We start from the raw sequence: 22,080 nt of genomic DNA on the forward strand, positions 1-22,080 counted from the left end.
TTTTCCCCTCCTTTCCTTTTGTTTCTTCTTTTTATATCATCCAAGAGTTAAAGAAAAGAAATTTCTATTTTCAGACTTTTTCTGAATCTTTTTCCTAGAATTGTCAATAGCACAAAGCTTTGAATAGGTAGATATCTTTCACTAAAAAATTAAACTTTCAGTACTTTGAGACTGAAAGCACATAGAAAGAAGAGAACATTTCTTGTGCTATTAAATAAGCTCAAAGTGCTTCTTTTATTCATTCCTTTATTCAAAAAATGAGCAGAATGGTCTGTGGTGTTTTGGATGGTAAAAAGAATGAGGTACTCACAATGCAAGGTCTTTTACTGACCGGCAGTCACTGTTCCTTGCAAAAGGTAATCTAATAATCCTCTATTCCATTTAAGGACTATACGAGCTTGTACATTTCCAGACATCTTAAATGATTTGCCCAATGACCCTTCAAGCCCTTCTGATCCAAGCATTGTTATTACTCTTGCTTGATGGGAATTTAGGTGGACTGAAGTTGAGTGAGATCTTGGATGCTAATATATGCCCTGCTGGTGTGTGGTTTTCTTTCTTGTAAGTCGGCCACATTGTCCAAAAGAGTCCCCCCAAAATACAAGTGCATGGCTCTGAGTTTTTGTTTTTCTGATTGACGAGTAACTTTCAGAAATCTCTCGGAAGTTCTTTGAGGATCTATTGCTATTCTTGACAGAGTTTTGTAGTTGATTGCTTTGAAGCCCACTTATCTTCCTTAGCTGATTGAAGATGTCACTAATGTGCTTTTTTAATTAGTTTGTGAAGTGGGTGGAGTTGGAGCAAAGTCAATTTCATCTTGCTAAAATCCAATCAATGCTAGTTGACTGAATGACTTTAGTTTATTTAGCCAATTGACCCTGGACTTCTTCAAAAGTTGTTTTCTCTTATTTTCAATTTTGATGATTAAAAAAATGGTTTAATTACAGAAGTCACTTTTATGTTGCTTAATATGTTGACAGGAAATTTACCCTACTTTTCCACCTTATGTATAACTCAGAAGGCATATAATAACCCTCCGCTGAATTCAATATTTGCTGTTCCAAACTATAAATGAGACAACACAGTTTTCTCTTTTGACTTTTCATTTCTCTTACTGTGCAGACAAGTATTTACAGAAAGGAAAAATTGCCCAGACTTTTGCAAAAATATTTACAGTGTCTAACTTTTGTTGGATTTTCTTTAGGGTTTTTAGGATGCAGTGTTTTGCAAATCCTTTCACTGGTTAAACTTCCTTATTGAAGTAATGAATAGAAAAATGGTGGTTCCCATTTATCTGGAGAAGAATTATTGTGACTGCCTGCCTGGGCATCAAGCTGAAATGCTTACAAAACCATTTCACATCTCAAACAACAACCAACCAAATTTTATTTCTGTCAAAATAATAGAAATAAATGGTTCCAAAGCAGAAATGCTGCTAGTAAACATTTTCATCAGAACCAAGCACTGTGGCTATTAAAATTCATCCAAATTAAATGTTTATTTCTGAAACAAATGCCTTCTTTGTAAAATATTTGCCACCAAAGACTCCCTTGACCCTGCAGGGAGAGTTCACTGATGTGAAAGACCTATGACTCATGAAAGCCTAATTAGAGAAAACTTCAGTAAACTTCTCTTTCAAAGGAAATGTTAAGCCTGAATTTTTAAGGGGGTAATGAAAACTCATTCCAAAGTTTTATTTCCAAATGCCATTTTTAAGAAATTCTACAAGCTGACTCATGAAGAACACGGGCAGGTCACTGTTTGTCAAATGTACCAGGAGATCCCAGCTGAGTCCCAAACTGGATTTAGGTCCTTGTTTCATTTTGATTGGTTTGATCCTGGAGTGTCTAAATGGAACAGAGGAGGAGGAAAAACAGTGGAATGGATGGATTGCTGTCTACTCCCCTGGCTCAGCCTCAAGGACTGATCTTGAGATCAGAGAAGAGGATGAAACTTGCCTCTTGATGCATACAATCTGCATACAAGTTATCCTAAAATGCCAAGCACATTTCAAACCTCTGCATATGCCTTATACAGTAATATCTCCTTGGTAAAAACAAGTTACATGGCTGAATTCAAGATCAAAGTGTATGGAAGTCCATTCACCCACCATGAGGTCAAAACAAATCACATGCCTAAGACCAACATCGATGGGAAGGACACATTCTCCCGTCGTGAGGGAGGGGGAAGTGAGTAAATATTTCCTGAACAACATTATAATCTACTGCAAGTGGTAAAGCCAGAAAGTAAGGATACGTGTTCGTGAAATATTCATGAGTATTGGTCCAAACAGTGCCAAAGACCATAGTGCAGCTTTGGCACCCAGGGTTTAGAGTTGCCACCAGCAGAGAATTGATGAACATGGTGGAACAGTATTTCTCCAGAGGCCTCTTGCCTATAATCAGTGGCCAGGTGCCTTGGTAAGACGTTGGAGCAGTGAAGCAGGAGTGTTTTTGTTGCTGAGCGCACACTAGATGCTACTACCCCTGGAGAATCTAAGAACTACCTGGGAGAGACTTTCAGTGGGGCTAAACTTCTAAACAAGCAGGAGCATTGGTACAGATTAATTTGTATTTATTTCCTTTGGATACTGTTGTTTCATAAATTAAGTGGGAGATTAACCTCACTTTCTAGATAATTCCAAAATAAAGCCCCCAATGAGTCTTATATCCATATTGTGAAGACAAGAGAACATATTTTGCCTGCAACTATATATTTATGTATAGGATGGCCTACACAACTTATTTTTAGACAAATCATGGAATGGATATATGTGTCCAGTGGTGGTTTTAGTCAACAAACAATTGAACAAACATTTAAAAGAAAATTGGAAACAATTTGAAGGTATACTGTGTGGTTTTGCCATTGTATCCTAAAAAGACACAAAACTTCTATTTGTGGAAGCAGTTTATGATCCCACCTGCTCCTCCATCTGCCATTGTTTTCCTACTAACACATGCATGTGGATGTTGTCCCATCACAGTGACTACAAGCGTGAGCATGGGGGTTGTGTGTGGCAGAGGGCTAACTTCTTACCAAATCCATTTCCTCTTCTTCCTGAATACATAGCTAGATTACATTTTGCAAGTTCCTTGAGTATAGTGGTGGTCATGTGCCTGAGTTCTAGCCAATGGAGTGTGAGCAGAAATGATGCTATGTCATTCCTAAGACTGACCCATAAAAACATCCCATGTTTGATTCTCCATCTTCTTTCCCTTTCCAGGGCTTAATGTAGACAAAAATGCCAGTCTTGGAAGCCATGTATTGAAGATAGTAGAGCCATAAAATGAAAGGAGACTGGATCTTTGAGCTACCACTTGGCAAAGCATCCACTGATCAGGAATTTAAATAAGCAAGAAGTAGAATCCTATCATGTTGGAGACTATGTGACCACAGGTAAGTTATTTGCCCTCTGTGCACATCAATTTCCTCACCTGTTAAATGGTGTGCAGTTCTAAAATATGTACACAAAACTCATGGACACTCCTCCCTTCAAAAGGTGGAGTATAATTTTCCTCCTTTTGGGTGTGCTCTGGACTTAGTGCTTGTTTTCTAACAGAATATAGTGGGCGTAGTGGTATGTGGCTTCTAAGACTAGGTCTTAGAAGGTGTTGTGGCTTCCTGTTTACTCTCATTCTTGGATCCTTTCCTCTGGGGGAATTTGGTTGCCATACTGTAAAGATACTCAAGCAGCCCTATGGAGAGGTCCGCCTAGTGAGGAACTGAAGACTCCTACCAATAGCCATGTGACTGATCCAACTTAGAAGCAGATCCTCCAGACCCAGTCAAGCCTTTAGATAACCATCATCCTAGCTGGCATCTTGACTTCAACTTCATCAGAGATTCTGAATCAGCAGTACCCAGCCTCTCTCTGATTTTGATCCATATAAACTGTGTGATCCACGGAATCTAAGTCGAGCAATGAAAGATATGAGCCCATTAGGGGGACCGATAGGCAGATTAAAGTCAATAGATTGGAAGTTCCAATGAAGATCAAAGAATTGTTGGATTGAGACAGATGTTAGACTATGTGAGCTAGAAAGATAGAACTGATGATCAGAGTCTACAATGCTTAAAATCAAGGTAGTGGAAGTAAAATAACTATGAGTGTGGGATTATAAAAATCTAAGTTGTTAAGATCATAGGAGTTAGTATCTAAGATGAACTGAAGGATAGATTGTTGGAAGTGAGAGACTAGAGTGATGGGCAGATTATTTTGTTAGATGTTGAAGCTGCCAAGAATATGACAGGGATGGGGTTAATTTTTTCAAGAAAGGCAGTGAGCTGGATGCTAATATTTTCAATGAATATGGATGCCAAATTGCATACTTGTTAGATGAGTAAACCAAGGAGGGATGGTTGGTGGTCCTGCCTGACAGATGTGGGTCTAAGAGGCCTGCATGTTTGAGGAAGAAGGGATGAGAAATTGTTTAGAAGTGGCCAAGAGGAGCTGGGAAGATACCACCTGATGCCCAGGCCCTAGGGTACATGGGAGCAGGAGAAAAACATCATCGTTGTTGGTGAAGGCTGTTGGGGGGAGTAGTGCTGTCAGACAATAGCCAGACTGCTGTTAGAGAAAGAAGGAAAAGGACGCACCTGGAGGAAGTGTTGTAGATAATGGGAATTCAGCTGATAATAGACTGTAGATCTCAGATCAAAGAGTGAAAGGGTTTGTGAAGCAGAGAAGCGGTGGGAGACTGGGTCAGATTAGGGGATTACAGGGCTACAGGAGAATAAAAACCTGAGTAATGATGGGAACTTGGAAATCCTGAACTTCTGGAAGTGATTGCTTTAAAAGCATAATTGGCTTGACTGTGATGGCCTTTTAGATGAAGGTGAATACTAAATTCTGCTCATAGCCTTTTCTTAGACTTGTTCTTGGTCGGTTGGTAGGGGTGAGGTGCGTGGTGGCGCAGCTGCAGCAAAGGCCATCTTACCAGGAGCCCATGGAGTTTCGTGGGCCTCCCTGAACTTCCCGAGGGTGGGGCGGGGTGGCAGGAGGCACTCTGAAGGCAGTGGGTGGTGCTACAGTCCAAACAACAGGGAGGCCCACAGTTGGCAGCTCCATAGATCTCTGGAAGTCTTACTTAAATTCTTGTTTGCTGAGTTTCAACTGTCTGCCCTATTGAAAGATCAAAGCACCATATACCCTTAGGATTCAAAATGGTAGAGTCTCTAAAATGTTGCTTCACTCCCGGTCACCACTTGATAAGGAAGGGAAATTGAGTCAACATTTTAGACTTAACTGCTTCTTTTTCCTTATCTCCTCTTAAAATAGTTTCAAAAGGCTAAAGTCATTTTCCTGAAAGTCTTCAATTATGATTAAACACAGGTGAGTGGGTTCAACTTTTTCAATGGCTCTGGAAAGCCAGACGGTGCTTCTTTACCTGTAGCAGAAAAGGCTGATGGAAGGGCAGTGGGGACCAGAGCACAGGAGTGGAAACCATGAAGTCCGGCGTCGACACTCTCACTGAAGTGCTCTGTAGGCTTTCCAAGACCCTCGACCTTGCTCCGAGTGTTTCCTAGTCTGTAAAATCTCTCCGGAGTGCCTGTGGAATAAATAATCAATGGTTGCAAAGCATGAAACCTGAAGTGCTATGGAAATAGAAGAGCAACAGTAAAGGGACTCTCCCTGTTGGTTGCTCTACCCCAGGACTTGGTGGAGCGGCTCCTGAAACAGGACCCCACACAGGCTCCAGCCTGGCCAGGCTGAGAAGTGAGCCAGACGTCCCCGTGCCTGGTACTAGCCTTGACCCTTGGCTCCCTCCCTCCCACCCACCCTTCCTCTTTCCCTTTCCCTGTCCACCCAAGAGGAAAATAGATCTGATTACATAGGATCATGTTGGGGCGGTTTAATTTCATGCATTTTGTTCTTTCATTTACCCATTTAGCATGCGTTGTATACCTGCTGTTAGGCTCTATACTTGACCTGGTTACAAAGTCAGAGGGGTCCCAGAGTGAGCTGAAGCTGTGTGAATGATGCGTGGGAGAACCGGTGGGGCAGTCTCCTCAGGGGTCTTTGCACTGGAGCCCAGAAACCTTGGGAGGGAGGAGGGTAGGAAGCAAGACACGCTTGATGGGGAAACAAGAGTTTGACTTTTGTCTCCAGCTTAGGCTTTGTTGCCTCTGGTCTGAATTTTAGTAATATCATATATTTTGTATGCTATCCTTCAGCAGTACACATATATTCAGTAACATGGATCTCTGTATATAAAGTCTATATGGATTTCTGGTTTTCAGTGACATCTGAAAGATCATTCATTGTTAAGAAACCGTGACCCAGGGAGTGTTACTTTTCATGGCATTCCTAACGTATTTGACACCTGTAGCAGATCACTAATACTTCCCAACACAACAAAATTGTTTTCAGTAATAATTTATGATTTTCAGATTATAATTTAGAATTTCATGCAATAATCAACACCATTCTGGATCTGTATTCACTCTTTAATTGAAAAATAATTAAATTTTTTTCAATGCAATGATATTATTAATATTTATTAAAATATTGAGTATATGAACTAAAATTTGCATCTACCAAGCAAAACCCACAATTTGCGCTCTATTTTATTTTTAAATTTCAAACACAAAAAGTCCCAGTGGTCATATAGAATGATAAAATTGAAGTAACTCAAATTCTATCTTTTCATCTTTCCAACCATCAAACTGTCATTATCTTGAACCTACTGGTTAAATGCAGGAATATGTAGTAATCGGGGAATTGAAGACACAAACTGCAGCCTTAGTGAGTTGGACTGATTCCAAACAATTCCGAACTCTTCAAATGAAATTATGCAGCTGAGTCTGTGTGTTTGGAGACTGACTGTAAAACTGGGAGTTCTCTGAATTAACTTTTGTGTAGATACCATGCTTATTAAGGATAAGTAACAAAACTTGCTGTTTTGGAGCCTATATTATTATTGCTAATGTCATTGTTTTATTATTATTAAAACTCTACAACAACTGCAGCAGTTGTTTAGAACTTAGATCAACTAAAGATGCTTTTCAGGGAGGACTAGTTTAGCACTGTTGGAATTGCCAGTGCATAGTGATAGTATAAAGCAGATTGAGGGAGTTCCTCGGTGTTCTCTTGGTTAGGATTTGGGGCTTTCACTGCCCATGGCCTGGGTTCAACCAGGGGTTCAATTCCTGGTCGGGGAACTGAGATCCTGCAAGCCGAGTGGTGCGGCCAGAAAAAAAGAAAAAAAAAGCAGATTGACTTCTAGTTGGTTTTATTATTTTTAATATTTATTTATTTGGCTGCGCCAGCTCTCAGTTGCAGCATGCTAGATCTTCGCTGAAGCATGCGGGATCTACTTCCCTGACCAGGGATTGAACCTGGGCCCCCTGCTTTGGGAGCGCAGAGTCTTAACCACTGGGCCAGCAGGGAAGTCCCAGTTTTTAATGTCTGCAGACAAGGCCCCCTGTATTGCCTTCACCTAAAGTGAATCGCTCCCATTTTCCCACCATTCTTACTCCACTATTACTGAGGGAAATTCTAGGAAGAGGCAAAATCCAGACAGCAAAGAAGATTCTTTTCCTCTTGTTCACAGACCACTGCTCAGTTTTTTTACTTAAGGTGTCCCTGCAGTGCTTGGGGGGTGATGATTATGGTGGACCAGGGGAAGTGACACCCCGAGGGAGAGGCAGGTGAGTTCACTGAACTCAGCAGGGCCATGGTGCCTGCCAGACAAAGCAACACTATTGGTGATTCGCAGAAATGCTTTGCAGGCAGAGGGGCTGCTTTGCAGAGGTAGAACCCTATGCCGGCAGGTTAGGGCAAGAGCCAGCACTTCTAGATCTACCCCAAGGTGGGTAAGAAAGAAAGAAGGTCAGTTCTCAGAGAACGCACAGCCTAAGTAGAGCAAACGTCAAATTAGTAAACTTCATAATAGAAAAGAATTTATTTTACTATAGTGTATAATCTGATAAGCAGAATGCTAGGCAAATGTGTACAAAATGTATGGGAAGGTTTCCTGGGAGAAATGACACCTGAATTGGCTCTTAAGGGTAGGAGTCAGTGACCTGCTGAATTTGTCCTGTTGTGACTTCAGAAGTGGCTCCTGGGTAGATAAGGTATTTGGAGGTGGAGGGGCTCCCAAAAATCCCTTTAAATGAAACAACATCATAATAGCCCAGATTTACTGAGCATCCACAATGTGCCAGGTAGACTGCCCAGCGACTCATCATCTAATTTTATCCTCAGTGCAGTCCCTGGGGCATGTGCTATTATCATCTTCATTTTACCAAGGAGGGAAACTGAGGCTTTGAGCAGCCAAGCAACTTGCCAAAGGTCATAAACTACTAAGTGACAAAGATCATATTTGAATACAGTCTGACTTCACAGTCTAGGATTTAATCTTGCAATCATCTCCCAAAAACAAACCCAGGAAGGCACCTGAATCACTGTTCACTTGAAGCCCTCAGCTCCCCGTCCCTGTAAGCTGCGTGTAAGAATGACACTGCTCTCATGGGACAGCCCCTGCAGGTATTCATCTGAGCTAGGGTTGGCGAAGGTCAGGATCATCGCCAGTGACTATCCCGATGGGTAAGATCCAGGCTTTGTGCTCAGATTTCATCTCTGTTACTTCTTGGCCATATGACCTTGGTGAAGTCATTTACCCTTTCTGAACTCAGCTTCCTCATCCATAACAAGGGGCTAAAAGACCTATGTCTGAGAATTGTTCTGAAGATTAAATGCAAGTAGGAGAAGTAGCCACTGACACATAGTAGGTGCATTTCACATGCTACTCTGACTTATGTCAAAGTTAACTAAACAGGGCATATCACAACTGGTTTCTGGAGAAAACATAGCTTACATTCAATTTCATTCTTCCACAGTGACATATTTTGAATCCTAAGTAAAAGACCCCAGGATCGCTATTTATTTTAAACAAACACCTGTCATCGCTCAAATTAGAAACACTTGCCAAACCACACTACAAAATATTTATAAATTCACAAATGTGTTTTAATTGCTGCTGAGTAAAATGAATTCAGCTGCAGTTTTTCACTTCATGAAAAACGTGCCTTCATTCCTTTCTCCTCAATCTTAATTAGAACGGTTGAATATTGGATTTGCACAGCCAGTGGTATGGTATTTGTGATAAAGGAAAGTTTGGGGATTAGGAGGAAAGGGAGTTGAAGGTGTTGGAGAGAGATGGCTTCATGTGAAAGAGGCACTTGACATTTCAGACGAAAATGAGGCAAAGACACTATATCTCTATTTTACCTTGTAATTCCTACCCACAGTGGGAAATCCATTACCTAATTTGTGTAATGTGTTTTCCTTTTCTTTTGATAACATAAGTCTGAAGGTATCCATGCATTTTACTCATCATACTTTTTGTTTTTTTACTAGAGTCCAGGAGAAAAATAATAGCAGTTTGATCTAAAGCTTATTAGAATAAATAATGCTGTCTACTTTTATTGGTGATGGCTCTTCAGAAATTGTATCCCTGACCCAATTTCCTACTAGACCTTTCAACATTAAGATTTTGAGTGTTATTTTGATCTAATTTAGCATAATTTCTGGCAGGAGAGTGATAAACCAAGAACACTGAGGTCAAATGCTACCTACACTTATGTTTCATTTGGTGTTTGAAAACTTTCAAGCAAATATTTTTTAAGAATTGGAAGATTTTACATAAAATCTGGGTTTTGGCTCTCTCTTAGCAAAAATGGAGTATCAAGCAAACCGGTGCCACTCTACCCTATGGCAGTGGTTCTCAAAGTGCAGTCGCTACATCAGCATCACCCAGAAATGCAAATTCATGGGCCCTCCCAGACCTACGAAGTCAGAAACTCTGGGGTCTGGCGCAGCAACCCATATCTGAGTCACCTTCCAGGTCACTCTGATGCACACCAAGTGTGAGACCCTCTGCCCTACGGCAGCGACCTGCCAGAGTTTCCTGGAAGCAGACATCTCTCACTGGTCTTTGATGTCCCTGCTGGCTGTGGACCCAGTTGTAGAAATGATGGGTGTGCCCATACTCGCTTGCCTCTGACCTTATTAGGAACAATTTCCTAGCAAGTCCCTGGGGCCAGCCAGCTTCATGGGTCTGTGATCTCTGCAGTCACAGGGCCCCACTCTCAGAAGAGTCCTGAGTTTGATTTAATGCTCTGCTATTCTGTCTTGAAATTCTTAATCCTTTCATCTTTGATTTCATGTTTTGTAAGTGAAGCGTGATGAGACAATGGAGCATGCGTGTGAGCAGAAAAGCTATACCTGTTGGCAGCATGTACGGGCTCAGGCTGATGGACACAGAGGGGCAGTGGGCAGCATACGTGCTGTACAATTTGCCTGGGTGCCCAGTGTCCATGTGCATGCCTGGAGCAGTCCAGGGCACCACGGATCCCCAGAGAAGTGATGGGATGCACATTCATTTTGACTATATACAACCAGCACAGGAACTACTGGCACTCAGGCAGTAAACTTTGTCAGTAAATTACTACAAAATAATAGTGTATGCATAGACATTGCAATAAGGCATATTAACAAGTTACTAGGGGACTTCCCTGGTGGCGCAGTGGTTCAGAATCTGCCTGCCAATGCAGGGGACACAGGTTCGATCCCTGGTCTGGGAAGATCCTACATGCCGCAGAACAACAAACCCGTGAGCCACAACTACTGAGCCCGTGTGTGTGCCACAACTACTGAAGCCCGTGCACCTAGAGCCCCGGTGCTCCACAACAAGAGAAGCTACCGTAGTGAGAAGCCCGAGCACTGCAAGGAAGAATAGCCCCTGCTCGCCGCAACTAGAGAAAGCCCACGCACAGCAACGAAGACCCAACGCAGCCAAAAAAAAAAAAAAGATGTTACTAGAATTCTTCAAAAACTTTAGAATCTCTGTGTTTGAAAACAGTTGTACCATTGCAAAGCAACTATTCAGAAGCTTAGAAATAGAAATTAAATTTTAAAATTATCACATTTGATAGAAAAGAATGCTATTTTCATTTGAAGCTTTGTATTAACCAACTATTAACAAGAAAACAATTTTATATGAATGTTTCCTTGTAATTGAAGATACAGCAGTATAATGCATAAATAGGCATTTGAATTATATACACACCGTGAAGCCATTTTCAGTTTCTTGTATGACCTCTGCAAGTTACATAAAATGTCAGAGGAAACATTTAAATGCCATCGTATAAATTTACACTTAAAATTAAATTCAGGCTGACACAAAATGGATTTGTACAGAGTTAAATCTTTTTAGAAAAATTGTTTCTCAAGAATCATTAGTCTAGATATTGTAAAATTTGTATTTCAAAATACCTTATCAAAAGTTTCTCCCAATATTGTGAAGCAATAACATACTCTTAACAGCTATAGTAACAGTTGCATCGGCATAAAGTCCTTCTCAAAGTTAAAAATTATAAAAAAGCATTTGCTACATTTCATTTGCCAACGATGACTTTCAATTATACTGATTGAGAACGAAGTTGCTAAAAGTATAAATTTGATTGATCTAATAAAGGAATAGGCAGAAAAGAGAGCCAGAAAAATCTCATGATTGATCAAGATACCATAGTAGTCTTTATTAATAAAGAATTGGCTTTATTAGTATTATTATTTATTGTATAAAAATATGACATGAAAATTTATTTTTGTAATTTATAACTTTATGTTGTTTTTTATGTATTACTGCTACCCCATTACATTTCATAGTAATAAAATATTTTTAAAGATAGAAGCTTTATATTTTAGTATCTTAAACAGTATTCTCCCCCTGCTTTTTGAGCAAGAGGTCCTGAATTTTAATTTTGCTCAGTTTCCAAAATTATGTAGCTGGTTTTGCCTGGGACATCTGAGGTAGCCACACTTAGGAGTAGACACGATAAACATGAACAAGAGTAAAGTCAGGAGACTCACTTTCAAAACTCAGCTCTAGGACACTTCGTAAGGTATTTTGTGCTTTCAATGTCCCAAAGGCAGAAATAGTTCTGAGACTGTTCAAGAGTAAAGAAGACCAAAGAGCCATGACAAACAGAAGCAATACAAAAACACTGATTGTATCGTGGATGGAGAAAAAAATTAAAGAGGAACTTTGGGGACATTGGGAAATTTGAATGTGGACTAGATATTAGATGGTGTCGCTGAATCAACATTTATTTTATTGTAATAATGGTAATGCCGTTATATAGGAGAATGTCCTGCTCTTAGGGAATGCATGAATTTTTTTTTTTTTTTTTTTTTTAGATAATGATTTGTATTATCTGCAAGACATTCTATGTCTCACGGAAGGCCGTTTTTAAATTATTTATTTATTTATTAATTTTTGGCAGTGTTGGGTCTTCGTTTCTGTGCGAGGGCTTCCTCTAGTTGCGGCAAGCGGGGGCCACTCTTCATCGCGGTGCGCGGGCCTCTCACTATCGCGGCCTCTCTTGTTGCGGAGCACAGGCTCCAGACGCGCAGGCTCAGTAGTTGGGGCTCACGGGCCTAGTTGCTCCGCAGCACGTGGGATCCTCCCAGACCAGGGCTCGAACCCGTGTCCCCCGCATTGACAAGCAGATTCTCAACCACTGCGCCACCAGGGAAGCCCCTGCATGAAATTTTTAGCAGCGAGGTGTTATGATGCTTCTCAAATGGCTAAATGAGAGAGAGGACGGGAGGGAGATTGCAGGAGCAAGGGGATGGGGCTAAATGTTAAGAGGTTGAGGTTGATGAATCTAGCTAAACCGTGTGCCGTGGTGATTGTATTATTTCATTTCTTTGAAGGTTTGAGGTTTCTCAGATTAAAGAAATTGCGAAAATAAATGAATGGCAGGGCGTAGGGGGCTTTCTGGGAAGTTGCTAATGTTGCTTTTTTAATTAGACGTGGATCGTTGTTGCAAGGCTGTCTTCAATTTCTAATCATCCACCCGCTATTCGCTTATGGTGTGTCTGCTCCTTTATGTGTACGCTATTTGTCAGTTAAGAAGTTTTCAAATGATGTTCTATAATTGAGCAAGCATTACCCGAATGTGATGTACTGTTCTGCTGCTGAGTGAACATATGTCAGTGCTTTCGGAGTGCGAGAGTTTTGCCAGTTAATCAGATGATCACTTTCCTTCTGTTTGTTTTGCACATCAGATTCCAAATTTCACATTCAAAGTTTAAATAAAAAGTTTAGTATGGAAGAAGAGCTGGAGGAATATGAGAAAATGTAATTAGAAACAACTTCCACAAGGGTGGACCCAGGTCTTATGCAGCTTGAAGCTGATATGATTCTGAGGACCCTCCTTAAGGAAGATAATACAAAATTCAACCTGAAAGTAAATATTGCTTTAGAAAGTGTTTAGGAAATGAGGGCTCAGAAACTTGACTGTCTTTGTCTTCAAGAGAAATCTGCCTCTGGTGTTTATTTTTCATTATTTTAAGTTAGGACAAAGGAAAAACTTTATTCCTGTTTCGATTCCTCTTATTTCAGTCATTATTATATTTACCATATTCTTGTTGCTTCTCCCGGGCACCTCCAATAACAGTTCTTATTTTTTTTCATGACAAAGGGAACAAGACTTCTCTGTTTGCTTCTAAACAATAGCTGGAAGAGAAGCATTCAATCTATATACTAGTAGGATGGAAACGAGAGGATTAGAGTAGAATCTCTGACTGCCTCCCCTGTCTAAAATGACATAAAACGATACACATCCCACTAGCATCACCAAACTCAGGGCCTAGCATGTGTGCCAGATACCATGTAACAGCTTACAAGTGACCAAATTGATTTTGGTTGAGTCCTCCCAATGGCCTTCTGAGATGGGACTTATTATTCCCATTATGTAACTGAAAACATTGTCCCCAAGTTCAACCAGAGAGTAGTGCCTGAGCCAGAATTTAAATTAGGATTTTGTGCTCCCAAAGCCTGTGCTCTAACCATTACACTCTGCTGTCCTAGCCAACGGGAACAAGTTATTCCACACCCTGGGACATGCAAATGATTGCTCTCTTGAGTTCAGGATGTGGCATCTGCTTTTCATGCTTCTAATGAAAGAGGTGAAATACAGAATAGTTGAATTTTAACGTTGAGACTGTCTAGAGCAACAGGGTGAAAGGAATAAGCTCACTGTGGCTATGTGGCTTAGGCTCTTGCTTCTAACAAGACAAGCCCTTCCTACTCAGCTCATGTAAACTCTCCAGAATGCCAAAAGGGGAAACAAGAATGAATAGAAAAATGCCTCTGGCTGATGTACATTTGTTTTTTTTCACATTCATTTTCATACTTAAGTCACTAAATTAATGCAATTTCCTAGTTCCTTTTCCTAATTAAATTATTTTCTCTTATACCAGCCAACTAAGCTTACCAAGATAGTTTAGGGACATTATCATTTTGGTTTTTTGAAACAACTCATTTTGCCCCATTTTAGAGAGGTTTTATGAAACTCATGCTCCAAAGGCAATCAACTTCTCTTTCTCTCTCCCCTCTCTCTTCCTTTCTCTTTAAGGAACTGACAAACATAAATAAATATACCTCAAGATTTCACTTATAAATGAACATATCCAGGTTCAGATTTTTTTTCTGTAAAAAATCATATGGAAAACTTATGCACTCTTCCTGCCTTTTATAAACTCCAAATCAGCGTCAATCAGTCTGTCTTGATTTGGTATCAATCCTCAGAAATTTGACTGGCAAAATTTAAATAGGTTTCAGGGCCAGCTGAAAAGGGACAATCAGTGGTGGATAAAAAACAGATAATCTTTTGAAGGCAGCATCTGAGAACATTTGGTAAAATCAGGCGACCCTCGCACGGCCAGCAAGCTCGGGTCCCATTAGACCTTTCTTTCTGGCTTGAAAGGCCTCTGCCTTCATTTCGTGACACTGTCCATGGACCAGTTTTCTGCAGTACACAAAACAGATATGTTTTCCTTCCAGTTCTGGCAAACAAGTCTTGTCTTTCATTATAAAGACATGTTTATTGATGTTGAGACAAGCCGAGTTCCTACTTCCACTTGTGTTTGAATTCCTGGGCTGTGGCTGAGGCTCTCTGGAAAGAGGCATGGAATCAGTATTGGCTGCTAGTTTGGAACTGATTCTTTGCAGTTCAAGCTTCTTTCTAGTAACTCAAGACATAGAGCAAATAACAAGTACATCAACTTTTTTTTTTTAAATTATGCTTTTTCTAAACCAATTTTTCTTTTTTTAAAATTTATTTATTTGTTTATGGCTGTGTTGGGTCTTCGTTTCTGTGCGAGGGCTTTCTCTAGTTGAGGCAAGCGGGGGCCACTCTTCATCGCGGTGCGCGGGCCTCTCATTATCGCGGCCTCTCTTGTTGCGGAACACAGGCTCCAGACGCGCAGGCTCAGTAGTTGGGGCTCACGGGCCTAGTTGCTCCGCGGCATGTGGGATCTTCCCAGACCAGGGCTCGAACCCGTGTCCCCTGCATTGGCAGACAGATTCTCAACAACTGCGCCACCAGGGAAGCCCAGTACATCAACTTTTGATAAAATGGTTTTTTACCTGGGAGTAGTGGGTGGACTAGCTGAAAATATTTTCAGCTATTGTCTGAAATTGAAATGGCAGATAATGTCATCAATTTAAACGCCATTTTTGTAGTGTTAGAAATATTTGGGGGTGGCCAAAAGTTCGTTCGGGTCTCGCCGCAAGATGTTATGGAAAAATCCGAACGAACTTTTTGGCCAACCCAATACCTCTAGTATTTATTCTGTCTCTTCCACTCTCTCCTTTTGGGAGGACTCCAGCCCCATATTTCTTGGGAGTAGAGAATGAGATCCTTTTGGATTGCCACCCTGAGCCACATTTATGATGGACAGGACTAAAGTGTCTTGAGGGTCATCTTTACATGTGCCTATTGGAATACACCTTAACTAAACTACACTTGGGAAACTGGACAAGACCCTCCCCCATCCAGGGTGCAGCCAAGATGCCTCACAGCTCTTTGGAGAGGGGTGAAATGTGTTTGTTTTCCTAGGATAAAAACCTTTTAAGGATCAGTCTTACAGTTTTCTTTCCTGTTGGAGATGCCAAGGTAAAATTTAGGGCCCAATTATTAGGCAGTCATTCACTGAAGCTGAGAGTAAAAGAACTCTATAAAATACTGTATTGTCTTTCTTTACCACTATTGTGTCCATGCAATGGTAGTAAATAACATTAACAGATAAAATTTAACACTAAATTTAGTAGAAACCATGGACTTTACATGAGCCTATAAATTCTCCCTAAGCAAATTCTGTCATTATTCAACACATTTTTGTTCAGTGTGACAAAATGAAGAAAACTGACTTAAAATTTGCCTGAAACCTTGCTCCAGTGACCAATCTACCTCATCAGAGGCAACGGTGAGCAGTGATTGATGCTAAACACTGAGTACAAGAAGCAGATGTTAGAAGCAGAGAGTACTGAAGCTTACAAATAAACAGTGACTAATTAACCCTACGTGATTTAGACTGGGCCACCTGGCTATTGTAGAGGTTATGAAATGGAGGCTTATGAAATGGAGAAGGAAAAGGATGAACTCAGCAACCTCAAAGAGCGAAATGTGGGATTTCGTATAGGTAGCCCTCTACGGTTGACAAACTATGCTTGGAAATTATGCAGGCACACCAGGAGCTGGAGCACAAGGGAAAACATGGAGCTATGAAACTGTGCTTCTAACTGTCTTGACTTGCTTGTTAAACATGCAAATAATTACAGGCTGATTGGTGACAACAAAAAGAAATTTATCTTTGGAGTCTCAGACTACTGCTGGTGGAAGAAGCATGGACGATTACCTGGAGGGGTTGTCTCCCTCTCACCTTAACATTTATAGAAATAGCAACTGCGATTCAAGATGTTTTCTGCCTACGGTCACGTCTCAAGTGAGTAGCAGGCTCAGTTAGAACCTGTGTCTCTTTAATTCTTCTTTAAGCATCCGGTCATGCTCCACATATAACCAAAACTTGGCACAAAAGAAAATGGTAAATGTCCATATGCAAAGCCTCAGACAAAGCCTGTAAATATTTGTGAAATTACACTTACCCTGGCTTTTCCCAGGGTTACATTTAATTATCTTTTTGATGGATTATATGCAGATGTATGATTATACTAGACAAATGGGTAAAGGAAAAGGGGAAAATGCATGAGGTGGGTATAGTTTTCTGTAACTCTTTTAAATGTCAAACTCAGATTCTGACAATAGAAACATAATGAGAAATGCTGTGATTTTCCGAAAAGGAGCTTTTTCTTTTTTTTTAAATTTTGTAGCCACAACACTGAAAATGATAGAACTGATCCTGTAGAAGCTTTTAAAAATGTGGTCAATTAAAAACATACTGCCCAGTAAGTAGGAAAACTAGATATCATTACCAATGGGGGTTGGTCAGGTCAGTCTGGTACTGGTTAGGTTATCTTGTATGGAAGCCCTGCATGTGATATCTGCTCCAGATGGAGAGATGAACTGCAGATGGATATAATGTATGCCTTACTGTAGTATCTTGCTCACTCATCTTAGATTATTTTATAAAAAAAAAAAAAAAAAAAAAGCAGCTAAGCTTGCCATCCTACCTCCAACATGATGAGATTAGATTTACGTTCAGGTATTTTTTAAAAGACCATGCTAACACATTTTTTATCAGAGACATTACTTTGGGTTTCTTGGTTTTTAATCAGTTAGATAGGCAGATTTGTTCAGAAAATGCTGAATGATTGAGTTACAGATTGATGGAATACTTGAATGCGTGAAGGTTGGTACTGCCAAGTAATACTTAGAAAGTAGTGTTAAACTTATCGAACTTTCTGGTAGTTTTATATAGTAAATTGTTAGCCAAATGCATGCAATTAAGCAGGGCTTAGAGAAGACAAGGTGATTCAAAGATTTGTCCCCTTCTGTATTGCCTCTAGCTAGAGGTAGAAAATAAGAGTGAATAAAAAATTGACAGTGGCAGCCAATCAGAAGACTTTCTGATGGAAACTTTCTCTCTGAACTCTAAATAAAGGTAAGCTTGATTGTGTATCATCAAACTTACCACCCAGAGAGTTTTATACACATGCCATGCAGTGCTTCATCATAAGACTCCACAAAAATTATGTCTCCACAAGTCAAGAGTTTTATAGCCATTTAACATTTCTACATCTCGTTGGTTAGTGTTTTTCTCTTTCAAAAACCTTTTCTCTCTAACTGCTCATTTTTACTTGTTCTTCTAGTAAGGAAGAAAATGGAGCAGAAAAAAAAAATGTTACATCAAATAAAATGGTGTGATGCAATTCGATTTACTAAGTATACTTTAAGTAACTACTGCCTGCAAGGCCTGTGCTAAATTCTTGAAGTTTGAGTTTAGTCATTTTCACAGACTTTATTTATGCAGTTCTTGGGGTCCTGACCCTGGAAATGTCCAGATTCTAGCAGCTCCTTCTCTTCAAATTCAAGAAAAAGTAGTCCCAAGAAAGGTCTTTAGTGTATTCTAAGGGTTTTGGGAGGGCCTGTTGAAATATATTCATTGAAGTGTAGTTTAGGAGCTCTGCTGACACATGTCATTGAACTTGAATCTCTCTTTTAATGGGAAATAATAAAGTATGAAACAAAAAGTTTACACTGAAAATATTCTTGATAAAAATTTTTAAGCCTCTGCCCTTCTAAATGTTATCCATATGTATGCTGTCTACATGAGATACTTGTTCCAAACATTCTGCAGGAGAGAATAATTTAGTCAGTATGGAACCATTAGTAACCCAAGAGTGAAGAATCAGGGTGCTGCTCGAAGTAAGGCTCATATGAACGTGAAGAAGGGAATAGAGAGGAATTTGAGATTGACTGGACACGAGAGACAAAGCAGAGTCTGCTGCATCACAATTTTAGGCCAAGATTATTTCAAGAGCCTTCCAACAAGCTTCTCTTCTTCCTTCTTCCTTTCTCCAAGTTATCCTAAGCTTTCACTCAGTAGAGTAGCTTTGAGATCCTCTTTAAAATTATTTTTTTAAAACATATGTGACTTACAATCTTGAAAACCTCGAATAAATAAAATGCGAAAAGTTTCTTTAAAATACCCCATGCACATTCTCATAACATCAGTTTTCCCATTCTCACCTCCACACTTCTGCAAAGCTCCTCTCTTCCCCATTACTTTATGCTCATTTGTAGGCTCCTCTAGTGCTACTCACTTTAAAAGAATGGATAACCAAGGAAGTGGATCCAGACCAAGGTTAACATCATTTCCTGTCTGGTCACTCAGCACCATCCCCCTCGCCACTCTTCTCTCCACTCTCTGTGCCTGCCTTGGCAGTTTTCAAAATGAATCCTTGCACCTGAAATCTCCAATTACATCCTCTCATCATTATCATGGTTAATTAGCCCACAGCATCTTCACCCAAATATTAGATATTCAGAGACAAGTTTGTCCCTTCTGATGTTTAGAGACTTATGTAACCCTATAATTATATAGATTGTCAACATACAGGGAGATGCATTGTACTTGTGAAGAATCTCCTTTAGATGTCAAGCCTTAATTTAATTTGTAGGTGCATTACCTTGCTGGAACAATCCGGCTCTGCTCTTAAAATACACCACACACACACCTGATCAACATGGCTTCCTCCTGGCAAATAGGGGTGTTGCTCCAAAGTGGGTGATTCACTCTCTATTAACAACTTACTACAATGACCTAATCAAATGAGTTTGTTTCTTCTAAAATAGGAACTGTATCTACAGTTAGCTTGGAGTCACCAAAAATAGAGAAAAAAAAAGTTGAAGGAGTAAGTGCAATCTTCCTTAGGGCATAGATTCTGTAGTACTTAGAACAGAACAGGGAGTTAGAAGATATGGTTTTTAGTGAGAGTATAAGATAGAAGACCAGAAACAGAACATTAATTTTTTTTGAAAGAAAGATGATGAGCTACTACTACACACCAATTCAAATGACGTAAAAAAAAAATACCTACAATACCAGATGCTGGTGAGGATGTGGAGCAACTGGAACTCTCACACATTGACGTTGGGGATGCAAAATGGTACAGCCACTTTGGAAACAAAAGATACAATTCTCATATGATTTAGCATCCCATTCTTAGGAATTTACCCAAGTGAAATGAAAATTTATGTTCGTATAGAAACCTATACGTGAATGTTTACAGCAGTTCTATTCATCATTACCAAACACTAGAAAAACTCCAACTATCTTTCAATGCATGAGTAGACAATCCATGATACATCAATATGATGGAAAACTACTCAGCGATAAAAAGGAATGGACGGCTGACACATGGAAGAGCTTGGCTGGATCTCAAAGCCACTATAATGAGTGAAAAAAGACAGCAGTTTCAAAAGATTGCATACTGTGTGATTCTTTTTATAGGAAAGTCTCAAAAGTCTAAAACTATAGTGGCAGAGAACAGATCAGAGGTTGCCAGAGAGTAGAGGTGGAGGAAGGTGTGATTACAAAGAAACAGCACGAGGGAATTTTCGGGTGTGCAAGAGCTGTTGTGTATCCTGATTATTGTAGTGTTTACTTGAATGTATGCATGTGTTAAAATTCATAGAACTGTACATCTGAAAAAGATAATTTTACTCCATATTAATTATAAATTCAACTTTAATAAAGAGGTAGGAAGATGGACAGAAAAGAATATCAAACATTCTTTCTTTAAAATTTAAGTACAAAAAAACAAAAATTTTTTTAAGTACAATTTTTACAAAAGAAACCAGTGCCAAAGGGATTTCTTTCTAGTTGCACAAAGAAGTCAAAGTAACTACTGAATCCCTACCAGACAAGCTGCTAGGAATTCATGATTTTATTTTTCAAGTTGGAATAAAACTAGTTTTCTGATCTACAAAGTGGAGAATTGCAAGAGGAATCTATGTTTATATTATGATAGAAACCACAAACCAGTCACATCCCCTCTCCCCCCTTGCATCTTCATTGCTTGAAAGAGAGGCTTGACTCAAATGTAGGCCTATAAAAAATATTTCCTGACGAAAGTTGAAAGTTTAAATCAACATATTATCTTTGGAAATGACATTTGCTAATGAAAAACCATCGGCTTCTTTAACAGGCAAGTTTCTCTTCCGACCTTTCATGGTTTTGAGAGTGGTTACCATGGAAAGAGACCAGAGCAAAGTAAGAAGGTTCCATTTTTTTTTGTTTTTTGGCTTCGCTCTTTGGCTTTTGCTGTTTATGCCTAACATTCCCAAGAATTTATGGGCTTAATCAGCAGTCAAGAGACACAGCTTTGTTGCTTACCTGGCTAGTTGTGACTTTATGTAGCGGTACATTTCAAATATTCATCAGTCCACATAGTAAGGTAATTCCTTTATGATTTTTATACAGCATCAGGCTTTTCACTGTGGGCATGGATGTGGTCTTATGATTAGGCTACACATTTACCAGATCCTTATTGTAAGTTCTTCCTACCAGGAGTTTACCATGGTATATGTTTTCTCCTTTGTGATTTTTTTCTTAACATGGGTAAGTGTTTGTTTACCAAACTAACTTAATTTGTTGTTTGTTTAGCAATCTGATGCTTTTGTATGGAGCTAGGCATTTCACAGTTCTAATGGCTGTATCCATCTTCTGAAATCTATTGTCTCCTCTCTACTCACGTCTAAAGACAGATACTGTTGTTATAAACACAACACAACAAAGCAAAACAAAGATATCTGTGACAGAACATGAGAGCCTAGAACAGGAGTCAACAACCTGTGACCTGTAGGCTGGTTGCCTGTTTTTGTAAATAAAGTTTTATTGGAACACTGCCACACCCATTTGTTTATATATTATCATTGTTTATTTCATGGTCCAATGGTAGAGCTGGGTAGTTGTGACAGAAACTGTATGGCACACATAGCCCAAAATATTTACTTACTGGCTCTTTACAGAAAAAGTGTGTTGAGCTCCAGACAGAACATTTATCTTAACCAGTGCTTCATTTTTGTTATGACAAATTTTATCTTAAACTTTTAAAAAGCTCAAGTTATACACAAATGAAAACTCAGTTCGTTCATTTTGAAAACACCTTGGGAGGACATTAAATGGAATTTGAAATGAAGCATTGGATTGATCCATTGAGAGGCTGCTTCTCAAAGCCTGAATGTAGAGGGATTAGAGCTGGGTTTCCACAATGAAATCCACATGCGGTGTTCACAAACCTGAAACATCAAAGGTCCCTGCTA

This window comes from Eschrichtius robustus, chromosome 5, assembly GCF_028021215.1.
Source record: "Eschrichtius robustus isolate mEscRob2 chromosome 5, mEscRob2.pri, whole genome shotgun sequence".
Taxonomy (NCBI): Eukaryota; Metazoa; Chordata; class Mammalia; order Artiodactyla; family Eschrichtiidae; genus Eschrichtius; species Eschrichtius robustus.